Raw genomic sequence first — 16,168 nt, 5'->3', positions numbered from 1 at the left:
TCTTAGTTCTCTCTTTTTTTTTTAAATGAAAACATTTTTAATGCTCCTAATTTGCCTCTGAGTACAGCTTTGGCTGCACTCTGAAATGTCTGTGAATGATTCTTTATTCATTGCTTTCCAAATAGTTGCTAGTTCTAGTTTGATTACCTCTTTGACTCAGGAAGTATTTGGTATAGTTCTATTCACTGTATTTTCTTTCACTGTCAGTGACTATGTTCTTTTAAAATATCTTTAAGTTTATTGAGGGTTTCTTTGTGACTTAAAGCATAATCCAATTTGCTAAATGTTCTTTGAAAACTTAAGAACATTTTCTGTTTGCACATACAGTTTTATATACACGCATATATCTGTCAAACTTTATTCAAATTATCTTATTATTCCTTATTAATAGTTTTTATTAATTATAAGATAGTCTTTATTAAGTTTTTAATCTTAATCTGTCAAAGACTAAGAGTTAGCATTGTTTCTGAAAAGCTTGTGCTTACATTGGGGCCTTTACATTTCTGTTTCTTCCCCTTGAATACTGTGTTCCTTTCATATGTCACTGTTTTAAAGAGGCCTTACCTGATCAGCTGTCTAAAATAGCCTCCACCTGCTCCTGCTCAGTATCTAACTTCTTTCCCCTCTGTGTTTTTCTTTATAGCACTTCCACCTGAAATTGTTTTTTCATTCACTTGTTTATCTCTTTGCTGTTCTGTTCAGAACTTAGAACAAGTATGTATGCAGTATGTGTTTGTTAAGTAAAGAGTGTCCTTTTTTATTTCTAATGACTTTTATTTTTTTTAAATTAATAGACTTTATTTTATACAATTTTAGGTTCACAGAAAAGTTGAGCAAAAAGTACAGAGAGTTCCCATATACCCTGATCTACCCCCTTCCTCAGCTTCCCCCATCATCAACATTCTGCAATGTTTGGTATGTTTGTTATGATTGATGAACCAACATTGACACATCATTATCCATCAAAGTTCATAGTTTACATTAGGGTTCACTCTTGATGTTACACATTGTATGGGTATGGACAAATGGTGCATAATGACATGTATCCACCATTACAGTATCATACAGAATAGTTTCTTCACTCCCAAAATTCTCTGTGCTCCACTTATTTATCCCTCCCTTCTCGCTAATCCCTGATAACCACTGAAGTTTTAACTGTCTCCATAGTCTTGCCTTCTCCAGAATGTCATATAGTTGGAATTATACAATATGTAACCTTTTCAGCTTCTTTCACTTAGCAGTGTGCATTTGAGTTTCCTTCATATCTTTTCATGGCTTAATAGCTCATTGCTTTTTTATGCTGAATAATACTCCATTGTTGGGATATACCACAGTTTGTTTATCCGTTTACCCACTAAAGGACATCTTGGTTGCTTCCACATTTGGCAGTTATGAATAAAGCTGCTATAAACATCCAAGTTTGGGTTTTTCATGGACATAAGTTTTCAGCTGATTTGAGTAAATAGCATGGAATACGATTGCTGGATTGTATGGTAAGAATATATTTAGTTTTGTTAAGAATCTGCTAAAACTGTCTTTCAAAGTGGCTGAACCATTTTCCTTTCCTACCAACAGTGAATGAGAGTTCCTGTTGCTCAAATCCTCACCAGCATTTGATGTTAGTGTTTTGGATTTTAGCCATTCTAATAGGTGTGTAGTGCTATCTCATTGTTTTAATTTGCAATTCCCTAATGAAGTTTGAGACTGAGCATCTTTATATCAGATACTTCTTTTGCAAATATTTTCTTCCACTCTGTGGCATGTCTTCATGTTCTCTCTATCCTAATGATTTTTATCATGTTTTTGGTGTAATATTATTGATGCATGTTTAAGTTCTATACTGCTAAAGATCTGCATTACACCTAATCAATAAAAATAATTGTCATATTTAATCTTTCTAAGTCTCGTATTTTACTTATCTTAAATTCCCATCTGTCCTGTTATTCTTTGTTCAATAAATTATTATCCAACCTTGTCTTTCCATGCCATTTTTAGTTGTATCTCTTTTAAATTACATATGGTTTATTTTTGTTTTAATCCAAAGTGAATACTTAAAACATTTATGTGTATTGTGATAGTTAATTCTGTTGAGTGTGTTTCTGTTATTTTATTTAATGCTTTCTGTTTTTTAATGATTCATTGCTACTACTTCTACATTTTTGTAAAATATACATAATGTAAAGTTATCATCTTAACCATTTTAAAGTAAAGTTAACCCTTGAACAACACGAGTTTGAACTGTGCAGGTCCACTTATACGTGGATTTTTTTTTTTTTTAATGAATACCCTTGCAATTTTTTTAAATTAATTAATTAATTTATTTTTGGGTGTGTTGGGTCTTCGTTTCTGTGCGAGGGCTTTCTCTAGTTGCGGCAAGCAGGGGCCACTCTTCATCGCGGTGCGCGGGCCTCTCACTATCGCGGCCTCTCTTGTTGCGGAGCACAGGCTCCAGACACGCAGGCTCAGTAGCTGTGGCTCATGGGCCCATTTGCTCCGCGGCATGTGGGATCTTCCCAGACCAGGGCTCGAACCCGTGTCCCCTGCATTGGCAGGCAGATTCTCAACCACTGCACCACCAGGGAAGCCCGTGGATTTTTTTCAGTAGTAAAAACTACAGTACTGCCCTATCCAAGGTTGGTTGAATCCTAGGATGCAGAACTGCAGATACAGAGGAACTTTGGATTTGGAGGAACCATGTATATGGAGAGCCAGACTATAAGTTATATTCAGATTTTTGACTGTGTGGAGGGTTGCGCCCCAACCCCCAAGCTGTTCAGGGTCAACTGGATACAGTTCTTTGGCATTAAGTACACTTACATTGTTGTACAACCATCATCATCATCCATCTCCAGAATTTTTCATCTTCCCTAACAGGATGTACGCTCATTAAACACTGACTCCCTGTTCCTCCCTACCCACAACCCCTGGTGACTGTCTCTAATCTACTTTCTCTTATGATTTTGCTGTTTCTAGATGATTCATATAAGTGGAATCATACAATGTTTGTCCTTTTGTGTCTGGCTTATTTCATGTAGCATGTTTTCAAGGTTTATCCATGTTATAGCATTTATGAGTACTTAATTCCTTTTTGAGACTGAGTAATATTCCATAGTGTGTGTGTTTATCCTGCTATCTGTCAATGTCTTAAAGCCAACTCATCTATACTTTAAGTGAATTCAACTGTAAATCTAAAATTTTTAAAAATAACAATTTCTGATTTGTCAGTCTGAAAAAGAAAATTATACTTTGACTCCCCATAACTGAAGACTGGCTTATTCTCTTAACCAACCCTCACTTTAATGTTCATTGTCAGTTTCTCAGTCTTACATTTAAATTGAGTCATCATGTATGCCAGCTAACATACATTTTCATTTAATAATAGGAGTAACTGGAAGGCACATTTAATAATTATTAGGTCACTAATGTCCACAGAAACTTTCATGCCATGTGGTCTCGCATTAATTTTGTTTCAGAGCTTCCTATATCTGATGGTGCTAGGAATCTTCCTTTTTCTTTTTATTGAAATATTTTGTGACTGATTGTGTCTTGTACATGTTTATTAATGTTGCCTGATACATTAACTCCTTACAGTCTTCATACTTTTTTTCATTTCCAGAAATATTTTTGGTTATTTTTAGTTCTGTTTTCTTCCTTGAAAACACTTACAGTAATCAGGTTGGCTTATCATTTCTGTCTTTTGTGTGAGCTTCTCGAATGTTTGTCTTTAGCACTCATTTGATTTTCCTTTATCACCTTCAATGTAGGCTTTATTTCTGCTATGGAAATTTTAGTTTCTTTACATCCTTTAAAAGTTTACTCCACTTCCTTTTCTTTTTAAATTACTCTCATTTCATCTTGGTCTTTTCTCTTCATATATGCCTGTTTCATGGATTTTGCCAAACACAGTGTTTGGAACTTAATTCTGTGTCCTGAAGTAATTTTTTTTTTTTAATTTTTTTTTTTATTAATAGCTACTTTTATTTATTTATTTGTTTATTTGTTTATTTTTGGCCGTGTTGGGTCTTCGTTTCGTGCGAGGGCTTTCTCTAGTTGCGGCAAGCGGGGGCCACTTTTCATCGCGGTGCGCGGGCCTTTCACTATCGCGGCCCCTCCCGTTGTGGGGCACAGGCTCCAGACGCGCAGGCTCAGTAGTTGTGGCTCATGGGCCCAGTTGCCCCGCGGCATGTGGGATCTTCCCAGACCAGGGCTCGAACCCGTGTCCCCTGCATTAGCAGGCAGATTCTCAACCACTGCGCCACCAGGGAAGCCCGTAATTTTTTTTTTAATTTATTTATTATTTATTTTTGGCTGTGTTGGGTCTTTGTTGCTGCGTGCGGGCTTTCTCTAGTTGTGGCGAGTGGGGCTACTCTTTGTTGCAGTGCACGGGCTTCTCATTGCAGTGGTTTCCTTTGTTGTGGAGCATGGGCTCTAGGCGGGCGGGTTTCAGTAGTTAGGGCACATGGGCTCAGTAGTTGTGGCTCGTGGGCTCTAGAGCACAGGCTTAGTGGTTGTGGTGCACGGGCTTAGTTGCTCCGCGGCATGTGGGATCTTCCCCGACCAGGGCTCGCACCCGTGTCTCCTGCATTGGCAGGTGGATTCTTAACCACTGAGCCACCAGGGAAGTCCCTGTCCTGAAGTAATTTTAATTCACCTTCTAAGTTAGACTCTGCTTCTGTGAAAGGTAATTTTGTCTCCTTCTTAGGCTGCATTATTTTTTGTTGGGACCAATGTTGAATTTTTTCCTGCTTATTCATCCTTGAATGGTAACAGTTATCTATTACTTGATATGCACTTGTCAGAAACATTTGTGGGATTGATTGTCCTTGCCTCTACAGTTGACTGGGATTCTGGTTGAAACCTCTTCTTAGGTGTATTGCTAAAGGATAAATACACACAGCACCTAGCCTGAGTTCCAGTGATAAATTGGCATTCATCATATAGGGTAGTTCTGGGCTAGGATGGTGGGATCTTATGGTACCCTGGTTTCTAGTATGTGCTACTATTAGGGCTCTTCCTGATTCTAACCAAGTACCCCCAACACAGCACTTTGCTTGTGTGACTACACCTCCCGGGAAGCCATGTGCCAATCCAGGTTTTTCTGCCCATTTACAGCTCCACTTGAACCTTACATACACACAGGCACATAGAAACATACTTGTTTTCTGGAACTTGCATGGCAGTCTCCTAAATGTATGTAGAAAGATCAGAAGAGATGATAAGGAACTCCAGCTGTCACAGAACCCACTTCTATATAGCAAGAAATGGCTTAGCAAGGATGACTGACTAGCTTGTTTCTTTGAGGCAGACTTTGGGTCTCCAAATAGAAGTATGGCTAGCAGAGAGGAGCGAGCTATCTTTATATCTTCTTTTAGGCAAATGGTCAAACTTTCTGTTATGAAACAGAACATGGATGGGTCATGAATCTTTTCTTAGTTGAGATTGCGTGATGTTATAGCTAATGGAAAGCCTTCAAAGATTTTATATAAATTGTCTTCATGGAAATTTGGGATAGACTCCATGGTGACTTCTGATATGATACCATTTTTTACTACAATAAACTGGTTTCAGTTTTTGTTTAACTTAGATAACCACCTAAGTAATCAAATAATCAGTCTGCTGTTGACCTTCATTTTTCAGTATAAGGTCTTAGATTGATAAGTTTTCACTTTGATTGTAGGAAAATGGCATCTTGTTACAATTTGCATCTTTTTGACGTCTAGTTGAACACTTTTTATATACATACAGTCCCCCTACTTATGATTTTTTGACTTTACTATGGTGCAGAAGTGGTATGCATTCAGTAGAAACCATACTTTGAATTTTGATCTTTTCCTGGGCCAGGTATACAAGGTTCAGTACTCTGGTGGTGCTGAGCAGAGGCAGCAAGCTGTAGCTCCCAGTCAGCCATGCAATCACAAGGGTATACACTTGTGATAGACTAAACAACCGTTCTGTACGCATGCTACCATTCTCTCGTTCACTTTAAGTACAGCATTCAATAAACTACAGGAGATATTCAACTCTTTGTTATAAAATAGGCCTTGTGTTAGATGATTTTGCTCAACTGTCAGCTAATGTGTTTTGAGCATGTTTAAGGTAGGCTGGGCTATGATGTTCCTTGATAGGTTTAGGTGTATTAAATGCATTTTCGACTAAACGGTATTTTCAACATACATATCGTTATGTAGCCCCATCGTAAGGAAGATCTGTGTTTGTTGCCCCTCTCCTCTTTTTTCATTTTGAATCGCCATTTGGGGTTTGCGACCAAACTTGAGGAAAGCTAGACTTCAGTCTGTTGAATACATTTCTTCTTACTTCTTTTTTAAGTTTTTAATTTGTTGTTCCTTGCTTCACCATTCACTACCTTATAGGCACTTTTGAAGCATTTTCTGAGTCTCACCCCTTTACTTCTTTCTTGCTTAGTCATAGTTTCACGTATTTAGTGTAGTGATTGGGTGAAGGCCAAGGGGAAGAAGAAAAAAAGGAGGATCACATTTTGATTACAAAGTTTCTTTGACACACTGCTTCCTCTGTTTACAGAGACCTTCCTCTCTTTTTGCTTGGCAAGTTCTTTCTCATCCTTCAAAGGCCAGTTCTGATTTCTTTGCCTAATTACTTTCATATGCATAGGAGCTCTGGGTCCTCTTTTCCATTGCATTCCACTCATCCCTGTCAGCTCTTATCTCATTGCGGAGTAGTCATTTGTTACTCTTTTCCCACTGATGGTGAGCTCAAAACTGAGACTACATCTTAGTTATCTTTGATCTCTAACATCTGACACATTGTATTCACAAAATAAATATTTCAGTGACTTAGGAAGGACATACTAAGAGTTTCTTCATTCTTCAACCATGTCATTTTCCTGCTTCTAGTGTGAAATGTAAAAAACAGTTCTTTCTCGGGAGTGTAATTATGGATATTCTGTTTTTCTTTAAATTTTATTCTGGTTTGGGTTTCTTTGTAATGACCTTGTACTACTTTTATTATGAGAATAAAAGACACTTAAAACCAAACCTCTCGAACTTCCAGGTGTTCCCCATTGCCCAGCACCTGCAACTTTCTGGTCCCACTTAACAGTCTTATTTCCCCCTACTTGCTCCTATGTGCCCTTTGGTCTTATGAACTAGATCATTCTTATTGTTCCTGTTGCCTAGAATCCCATCTCCTGTGTAGGAGTATGATCTGTTGTAAATGGAGAAATGCTTGTAATAGGGATTGAGTAGTGAGAATTTAGACTAATGTCCTGCTGGTCTTATTTTGAATATACAGTAGTTGAGATGAGGTGCTTGGATGAGTTTTATCAGTTGTGAGGATCGAGATAAATGGAGCATTTAATTATCTTAGCTTTCTAGAATAGTGATCTTAAAGAAGATAGAATAGTGAAAATACCTTCAAAATTTCCTGGGTCTCCCCTAGCCTAAAAAAGGAAACAAACTTTGCTTGGCTCCGATGCCATCACAGATACACCTTTCATTGATTGATTTATTCATTCAACAATACTCATCTCTGAGACACATGAACTAGACACAGTATTAGGTATTAATGATGTAATGGTCAACAGAATACTCACTGGATCCATGCTTGTGGAGTTTATAACGTAGTTAGGGTAGAGAGACTTTTAAAAGCAAATCCAGTGTGATGAATGTTAAGACAGAATAAAATAATGTGCCTGGGATGGGAGTGAGGAGGTATCAGAGAAGGTTTCCTGAGAAAGTGACCTTTAGGCCAATAATACTTGAAGTAGGTGTTTGACAGGTGGAGGTGGTAAACAGAAAGTAGGGTGACCCGTTCAATCCCAGTTTGCCCCGGGCTTTCCTGGGTTTAGCACTGAAAATCTTGTGTCCCAGAATAACTCCTCCAGTTCCAGGGAAACTGGATGATGAGTCACTGACCAGAAAGTTTTCCAGAAAGGTCATGTGTGAAGGCCTGAGATGGCTATTAGAGAAACTGAAAGAATAGACAAAACTTAAAGCCTGTTGAGGGAAAGTCTACAGAGAGCTGAGTCTAGAAAATTAGGGGCCTGATCATGCATGCACTACTGGGCTTCATCTTAAGTATCCTACTTAAAGGCTTTAAGAACGGGACTGAAGTGATAAAGTTTTATGTATTTTAAAGTGGCTCCCTGTGCTGTAAAGAATAGACTGGGAGAGACTGAGTGGATTTGGGGACAGTAAATAACAATTATTAGGTTACAGGCTACAGCGACTTAGAAGTTGAAGAAGCTGTTTTGGGAAGCATAGATAGTTTTGAGAATTAGGTTATTTCGATAGTATTATGAAATCCTGAAGCAAATGATTTTCAAAAATTGTTTTCCTCCAAGAATGCTAATTTCTTAAAAATGGGAAAACAAACCTTTTTACTTCCATATTTTTCCATCTCATTGGATAGAAATTTTACTACCAGAATAAATCGAGACAGCAGTTTTTTTGTTTTGTTTTATTTTTTTCCAGATACGAAGAACAGCAGCATAGAATGTAGGAGGCATGGCTGTGAAGTTTTAGAAGTGATTATTTTTCTGAATACAGTGAAAAATGTAACTTGAAATAGTTTTGTCACCTTCAAAGTAGTCCCATTGAAAGGCAATGTGATTATTTCAGTGATGTTTCCATTCTTCAAATCATTTTTCAGAACTCTTCTCTTTGAAATACTCTAGGGGACTGCCGTATGTTCTTTAGAGTATCTTCTTCAACAGAGGCAGACCTTCCATCTTTGCCTCTGCCTGTTTCCATCAGTCCCCGTTGCTTTCTCCACTACATCTGCCCCACCGTGGTTTCTTTCTTTTCCTTTAAATTTAAAAACATGAGATATGATTTGTATATGATAAAATCCACCCTTCAAAAGATGTACAATTAAGTGGGTTTTTGTTGTTGTTGTTGTTTCTGTTGTACTCACAAGATTGTACAACCATCACCACTGTCTAATACCAGAATATTTACATTACTGCAAGGGGAAATCTTACACCCAATAACAGTCACTCATTTTACCCCGAACTGCACCCCCTTGCGCCAGGCAATCACAGATCTATTTTCTGTCTATAAGTTTGTCTATTCTGGACATATAAGCAGATTCATACAATATGTAGTCTTCTGTGACTGGTTTCATTTAGCACAAGGTTTTCAAGGTTCATCCATATTGCAGCATGTATGAGTACTTCATTCCTTTATATGGCTGAATAATATTCCATTTCATTTATCTACATAGGAGTGGAATTGCTGAGTCATATAGTAACTCCATGTTTAATCTTTTGAGAAGCTACCAGCCTGTTTTACAGAGCAACTGCATCGTTTTGCAATCCTGCCAGCAGTGTATGAGGATTCCAGTTTCTCTACATCCTCACTAACACTTGCTATTTTCTGTCTTTTGATTATAGCCATCCTAATGGGTGTGAGATGGTATCTCATTGTGGTTTTGATTTGCATTTCTCTGATCACTGATGAAGTTGAGTATCTTTTCACGTGCTTATTGGCCGTTTGTTTAACTTCATCTCCTTTTGGAAAGCATTTTATGTTCCGAATTGAGTATTTTAGATGAATGCTTCTTAGAAGTTTTCTGTAATGGGCTAATAACTTTTGTACAATACCATAAAATGGAAATGAAAGAAAAACCAGGCAAAAATACAAGCCCCAATTGTGGTTGTTAGAGTCAATGGCAAATCACTCTGTCAAATTGCTCTGAAAGTTTCTAAACACTTATTCTCACTTTTTGTATTTCATTCAGTACGGTTAGTAAGTAGCCAGTCCACATAACACTCTTCCAGAGGTACTGCTTTAAATTACTAAAAGGCATTTGAAAAGTAGTTCAACTTTTTCCATGTTTGAACTCAAGGCAGTTGCTTGATTCTTGTATTTTCTCACTTCCGGATATGTCTACCAATTCTAATTTGCTATTGAATTAATCCCACCGAGGGCTGGTTTTGAGGCTTGATGAAAATAAGCACTGCATACAGATTTTATATAAGCTGGTTATATTTTATTGAGATAAGCTAGAGAGTACATTTTTAGCAAAAGATAACAAGGCAAATTGGGTTTGGGGCCATTGAGGGTAGCCTTCTGTCCTTCTCCCAGTTTTTCTCATAGGACCCTCAGTGTTGATGATACTGTTCTTGTTGAAAGGGTTTCTGCTAGGTGTTCAGAAGCACAGAGTAGAAGCTTACAATAAAGCCTCTTATACTTCCAACCATGTCACCCTGAAATCCCAATATACTTATTTGTTTGTAAATAAATAGTCACTTGGCTGTTACATCCTTATTCTGAACATAATTTTTTACCTCATTGTTCACATTTATACAAAAATAAGCGTTAGTCATGCTCAGCCCCTTTTTGACCCTGTAGCCATGAACAGTCTGTGAGCATGAGCAGTTCATTATCTCCTATCTTACAAGGTCTAGAAGGTCTAAGTCCACAGGCTGTTCCTGACTTTGAAACCTTATAGTCTAGGAATACTGAGGAATACATTGTTATAGTATTCAAATTACTTATGCTTTTGGTGGTGAAAATTCTGGGAAAAAAAGTGGGTTATTAGAACATGTTTCTAGTGGCCTTAAACTAATGAACGTGTAATAGAGTATTTATGAATCATTTGAAGTGTGATTTTAAACATTTGTTGGTGCTTCTGTGTTAAAGAGCGTTATGTTACACAGTGTCAGATTGATACAGAGAAGTATGAAAAGTGTTCCTTGGCAGCCAGGAGTTTATAATCTTGTAGAAAGAAGAAAAGTTGGAAGTTGGTTGACTGAAGTTCAAGGAAGTGTGTAAGTGTCAAATTAATAGATAGGACTGTATCACTCTGGGTCCAATCAGGAGAGAGACCACACAATAATTTGAGCATGGAAAGACTATTGACTATAGCAGGAGAATGGAGTAGTGAAGGATTAGCTAGTAGTAAAAAGTAAATAGAACTCCAGAGAACGTAGGAATAACTCATATCTCAGCACCTAGGGAAGAGTCCTCCTTCCCCCAGAAGGGGAAGGTCCAGACCTTGTTGGACAGAGCATGGCTGTGGATCATTGAATGACAGAGAAGTTGATGTGGTGCTGTATTGGTAGTATGTGCTGGACATCTGCACCCTAGGGTGCTCGTAAAGTTGTTCATGGAGAGGTGTTAACTCCACTACAAAACCTCCCAAGAAGAAAGTGTGAGGAAGCTGCTGGCTGCTGGGTATGCTGCTGGCCACCTTGCCCTATAGAAGCCTGGTGCTGGAGGAGCCTGTGAGCAAGGGCCCCAGAACCAGGAAGCAAAACAAAACTTTTCTGCTACAATGTCTCTCCTGCGCCCTCTGCTGATTAAGTTTAGCATCATGCCAACTGGCCAAAGAAAAATACTTGAAGATCCCAGATCGGTTTTCACAGTAGACAAAAAGGATGAATTTGGAATTGAAAGACACTAAATCAGAAATCAGCATGGTAATGGTAATAGTGCTGCAGGAGCTCAGAGAAGGAGCAGAGATCATATCAGGTTATGAGAGTTAAGGAAGAAGTACTATTTGAAAGAGCCCTTGTAACATGAGTCAGGTTTTTTTTTTTTTTAATTGAAAATGACTTAGGGCTTCCTTGGTGGCGCAGTTGTTAAGAACCCACCTGCCAATGCAGGGAACACGGGTTCGAGCCCTGGTCCGGGAAGAGCCCACATGACGCGGAGCAACAAGGCCCGAGCGCCACAACCATTGAAGCCCACGCGCTTAGAACAAGAGAAGCCACCGCAATGAGCGCAATGAGAAGCCCGCGCACTGCAACGAAGAGTAGCCCCCGCTCACTGCAACTAGAGAAAGCCCACGCACAGCAACAAAGACCCAGTGCAACCAAAAATAAATAATAAATAAATAAATTAATTTTTAAAAATGACTTACTGTTTTTCCTTATTAGAAAAATAATACATGTTCATTTTATAAAATGAGAATATAGACAAGTATTTTTGTCTATAGTCTCTAGATAAAGAAGGGAAAAGCAGTCAGGTCTATTACCCATGAAGAGAACCATTGTTAATTGTTTGACAAAATATGGCTAGATAGTGGATATAGTAGGGAGGAAAAGCTTTTTATGATGGTGCTTGCTGCTGCTTTTGTATCTTTGTTTACAGGAAAAAAAGTTGGCTTTGAAATATAATAATGCTAAATTATATAAACTAGCATTTTGAGGAACTTTCTATCTTTGGCGTTAATGAGATTTATTTATGTAACTTCACGTTTGTGAAAGAGACAAGTTTGTCAAATAGACAATTACTAGACATCACTTTCGTGCTCTTTAAGTGACCATTAGGAAGGTATTTTCTGTTGTAATCACACTGATGGAATGTTGTATCTTAGAAGTCCATTGTGCTTGTCTCCTCTTTGCTCAAAGATTTCCGTATGAATCCTCCTCTTAGGAATAGGGTTCTAGCAGACTCAATCTGAGAAAACAAATTGAAAACTGAATCTTGCCCTTTTTGAGATATGGGGATTAATTCCCCCAGATAGCAAAGGCTGCAGGATTCTCATGAAAGAGGAAGACTTTTTTTTTTTTAATTTAATTTCTATTTTATATTGGAGTATAGTTGTGTTAGTTTCGGGTGTACAGCAAAGTGATTCAGTTATACATTTACATAGTATATCCATTCTGAAAGAGAAAGACTTTATAATACCATATCACTGTTTCTTGGCATTTATTTTTTTAAAGTTAGACAGTAATTGTAGAGAATGAAAACAAAGTTCTCGTGTATTAACCAACAACTGGCTCATGAATGATTAGGACATACAATGTTAGGCCTGTTTTCAGAGAAATATCCTATACTGCTAAATTCAGACTAGTTCCTGTTGACTTGTTGCCTTTTAACCAAGTTGGTAGAAAAGTGAATTGTTTGCATTCCTGTTTTTGATAAAATTAGGAAAACATTAAAACTTTAGTGTAAGTTTAGTTTTTATGCCTTTTAGATACGATAAACACTCATCCTCTGACCGTATATGAACAGTTTAGAACTGTCCAATTTGAACTTGTTGCAGTGATGGAAATGTTCTATATCTGTGCTATCCAATATGGCTAGTGTGACGAAGAAACAATTTTATTTTTATTTCATTTAAATTCATTTATATTTAAATAGCCATACGTGGCTAGTATGGCCTACCCATGTTGGATAGCACAGCTTACAGAATGGTGTGTTCATAAGGAAAAAAGTTTTAAAGATAAATAATTTGAAGATGACTTTAAGAGCAAATTCCCATTCAGGTGAAAGCAAGAAGAAGCAGAACTTAGCAGAGCCTAGCAAGACATAATTTTAGACAGGATGCTGACCTCAGTCTGAGGATTATCCTTTAATTTGTAGACCAAAGTGTGCAACTTAAAAAAATCCCATAGGAGCCTAGAGGGTAAAATAAATGAACTCTTTTTTCTCTACCTGGCAAATACTTGTTCATCTTTCAGGGGGCTCCCTGAAAAATCTGTTCTCACTTCTGGACCACCCAAGCTACTGCTTCCTGGTTCCCTAGGAAATGGTAACAAAGCTTCCCCGTAATCCCAGCTTCCATTTTGTTTCTCCACAAAACTTTTCATACAGCTAGATTAATGAACTAGAACAAGGCCAAGTGTATTAAAGAGTATATTGATGCGAAGAAACAAACATGAGCTCCTAGGTTACCATCTATAAGAGCCTTAACAATAAGAAAAATGGGTTAATAGAGATGATTTATTTTAAAATAAAATATATAAATTTCATTGAGAACAATTTCCATTCAGGGTTGGTCTGTCTACATTCTAGCACTTCATTTTCTCAAACTATCTTAACTTGATATTTTTTGAAGAATTTTTTACATCACGGAATTTTTTACAATCACTGATGTGATTACTAAAATTGGGTCAAGATCCATTTCTTCTTTTAAGGCATTTTTTAAAATGCATATCCCTTGGCGACATCTGTTTCTATAACTTATTCACCTACTCACACCTCGTTATAGTAAGCATTTGTTGAGCACATACTATGTGCTAAGCTCTGTACTGTGTGCTGGGAGTACAAAAGCTAATAAGGCATAATTGCTGTCGTTAGCAGTTTAGTCAAGTTGGGATTAAGGGAGAGGGAGGTAGAGGTAAAGGGAAACTTTTAAGTGTTTCCTTTTTTAAAAGAAATCTCTGTATGCAGTTTGATACTGCTTAAGAATATTCTTTCTTTAAAAACTTGCCTCACCTTTTAAAAACCATTTTTTTTTAAAGCAAAGAGAGAGATTTTTGTCTGTCTTCCCCGGATTATTTTACTTCATATCCTCCCATAAGTGGAATGCAGCCTCAGAATTCTTCCTATCACAGCATATGGGTGACATGACAGCCAGCCACTCTGGGTCATTCAGAGTTGCTCTGTGAGGTAAAGCCTGCTTGCCGTTTGTGACCTATAGATAGTACCTGGAGTATCATTCCCCCACTTTTTATGTATGGAAACTATCTGTCCTATGTCATTTATCACAGTTTATCACATTTATCACATTATCACAGTCATGCTCTTTCACAGATCATTTTGAAATGATAGAAATAATTTCTTACCCCTCTGTACTCATGCATTTGTTCAACAGGTATTTATTGATTGCATTGCATTGCACGTGCTGGGTTCTGTTGAACCATGAGTGGGGAAGTGAGGCATGTCACCCGTGGACTGAGACGGTTATGAGCCCATATGCACCCTCAGTCTCTCATTTTGGTGGTGGCTTGCTGATAGAGTGGAACTTTAAGATGGCAGCAGCCTAGAACCGTAAATCACCTTAAGAAGAAAAACAAACTTCCTCAAGCTTAGTGTCCACTAGAAATTTTTGTTGTGTTAAACAATTGAGATTTTGAGATATGTTTGTTACCAGTGCATAGCCTAGCCCCGCCTAATACAGGGTTGTTTTTAGTCTTTTGCTGTTATGACAGTGCTATTATGAATATTCTTATAATTTGTACATGTGCAAGGGTTTCTTGGATTTATATCCAGGAGTAAAATTGCTGAGTTGCAGAATGTACAGTCAGTTAACTGTATAAGCTAATACCAAGTTGTTTTCTGAAGTAGTTTTACTGGTTTATACTCCTGCTAGCAGTGTATGAGAATTATCTTTGCTCTGCATCCTTGTTTTCAGTCAAATGTCTTAATTTTTGCCAATCTAGGTGTTAGATGGTATCTACAAATGGCCTTAATTTACATTTCCATATGAGACTGGGCTTGTTCTCGTGTTTATTCACTGTTTGTTGTCTTCTGTGAAATGCCTGTTCTTGTCGTTTGCTCATTTTTTTACTGGATTGTTTGCCTTTTGCATACTTCTTTGTAGGAATTGTTTATTTATTGTTGATACAGTTTTTGTCAGTTACTTTTGTTGCAGTTATACCCTGGTTTGTGGCTTCTCTCTTTATTCTATGGTGTAGAATGTAGTCATATTTATCAATCTTTTCCTTTAGAGTCGTGTATTGTAAAGATATTCTTCTGTATACAGATATTCTTGTATATAATCTTCTAAAAGTTAGGATTTTGCCTTTCACATTAAATCTTTAATTCACCTAAAATTTTTTTGGTATGATGCAAGGTAGGAATCTTTCTTCACCTGGATTCCCCAGAAAACAGAGCTTGAGGCTGCAGGCTTACATGTCTTTACATATTAGGAAGCATTTCCCAGTGTGGGAAAAGGGGAGTGAAGTGGTAGCCAGAATGGCAGTGCAACTGATTGCTCAATCCCAGTGTATTGTCCCCCAGGAAGTTACACTATAAAGTCATTCACAGGATCATCCAACAGGATGAGAAAAATGATCTAAGGAGATGAGATCTATCTGTTTCATCACCATTCGTCATAGGTTCACTCCACAGTTAACTCCCCTGCACTACCAGGTTGCACATGTGTGGTGCCACACTATCCCATCGCATTGTGCAGCTCAGAATGAAGAGGGGTGTTGTCATGTTGTGCCTGCATGAAAAAGTTGGCCACACCCAGTATAGAGCTGGTTGTTGGGATAGTAGCTTGAAAAGACAGGTAAAGCGAAATAAAAAGATTGGAAAAGATGCATAAGTGGTATGGTATCTGGTATAGGATCCATTTTTTTTTTTAATGAAGACTTTTCATTTCACGGCGAGTCTTTCCACATTATTATTCTTCAGGAATATCTTTGCTATGCTCTTGCTCTTCCATATAGATTTTAGAATTAACTGTCCAATTTTTCACAAAACTCTTTTGGATCTTTGATTAGGATTGC

The 16,168-nt window shown here is 37.6% G+C and overlaps 1 protein-coding gene across 3 annotated transcripts in view; it reads left to right on the top strand.

Moving 5' to 3' along the window:
- The window catches only part of PAK2 (p21 (RAC1) activated kinase 2), an 87,458-nt gene that overhangs the window by 7,525 nt on the left and 63,765 nt on the right, over positions 1–16,168 (top strand). The gene's annotated exons all lie outside the window — the stretch shown is intronic.

Source organism: Balaenoptera musculus, chromosome 4 (genome assembly GCF_009873245.2).
Source record: "Balaenoptera musculus isolate JJ_BM4_2016_0621 chromosome 4, mBalMus1.pri.v3, whole genome shotgun sequence".
NCBI lineage: Eukaryota > Metazoa > Chordata > Mammalia > Artiodactyla > Balaenopteridae > Balaenoptera > Balaenoptera musculus.
The sequence above is the reverse complement of the archived record's forward strand: the minus strand, read 5'-3'. Positions and strand labels throughout refer to the sequence as shown.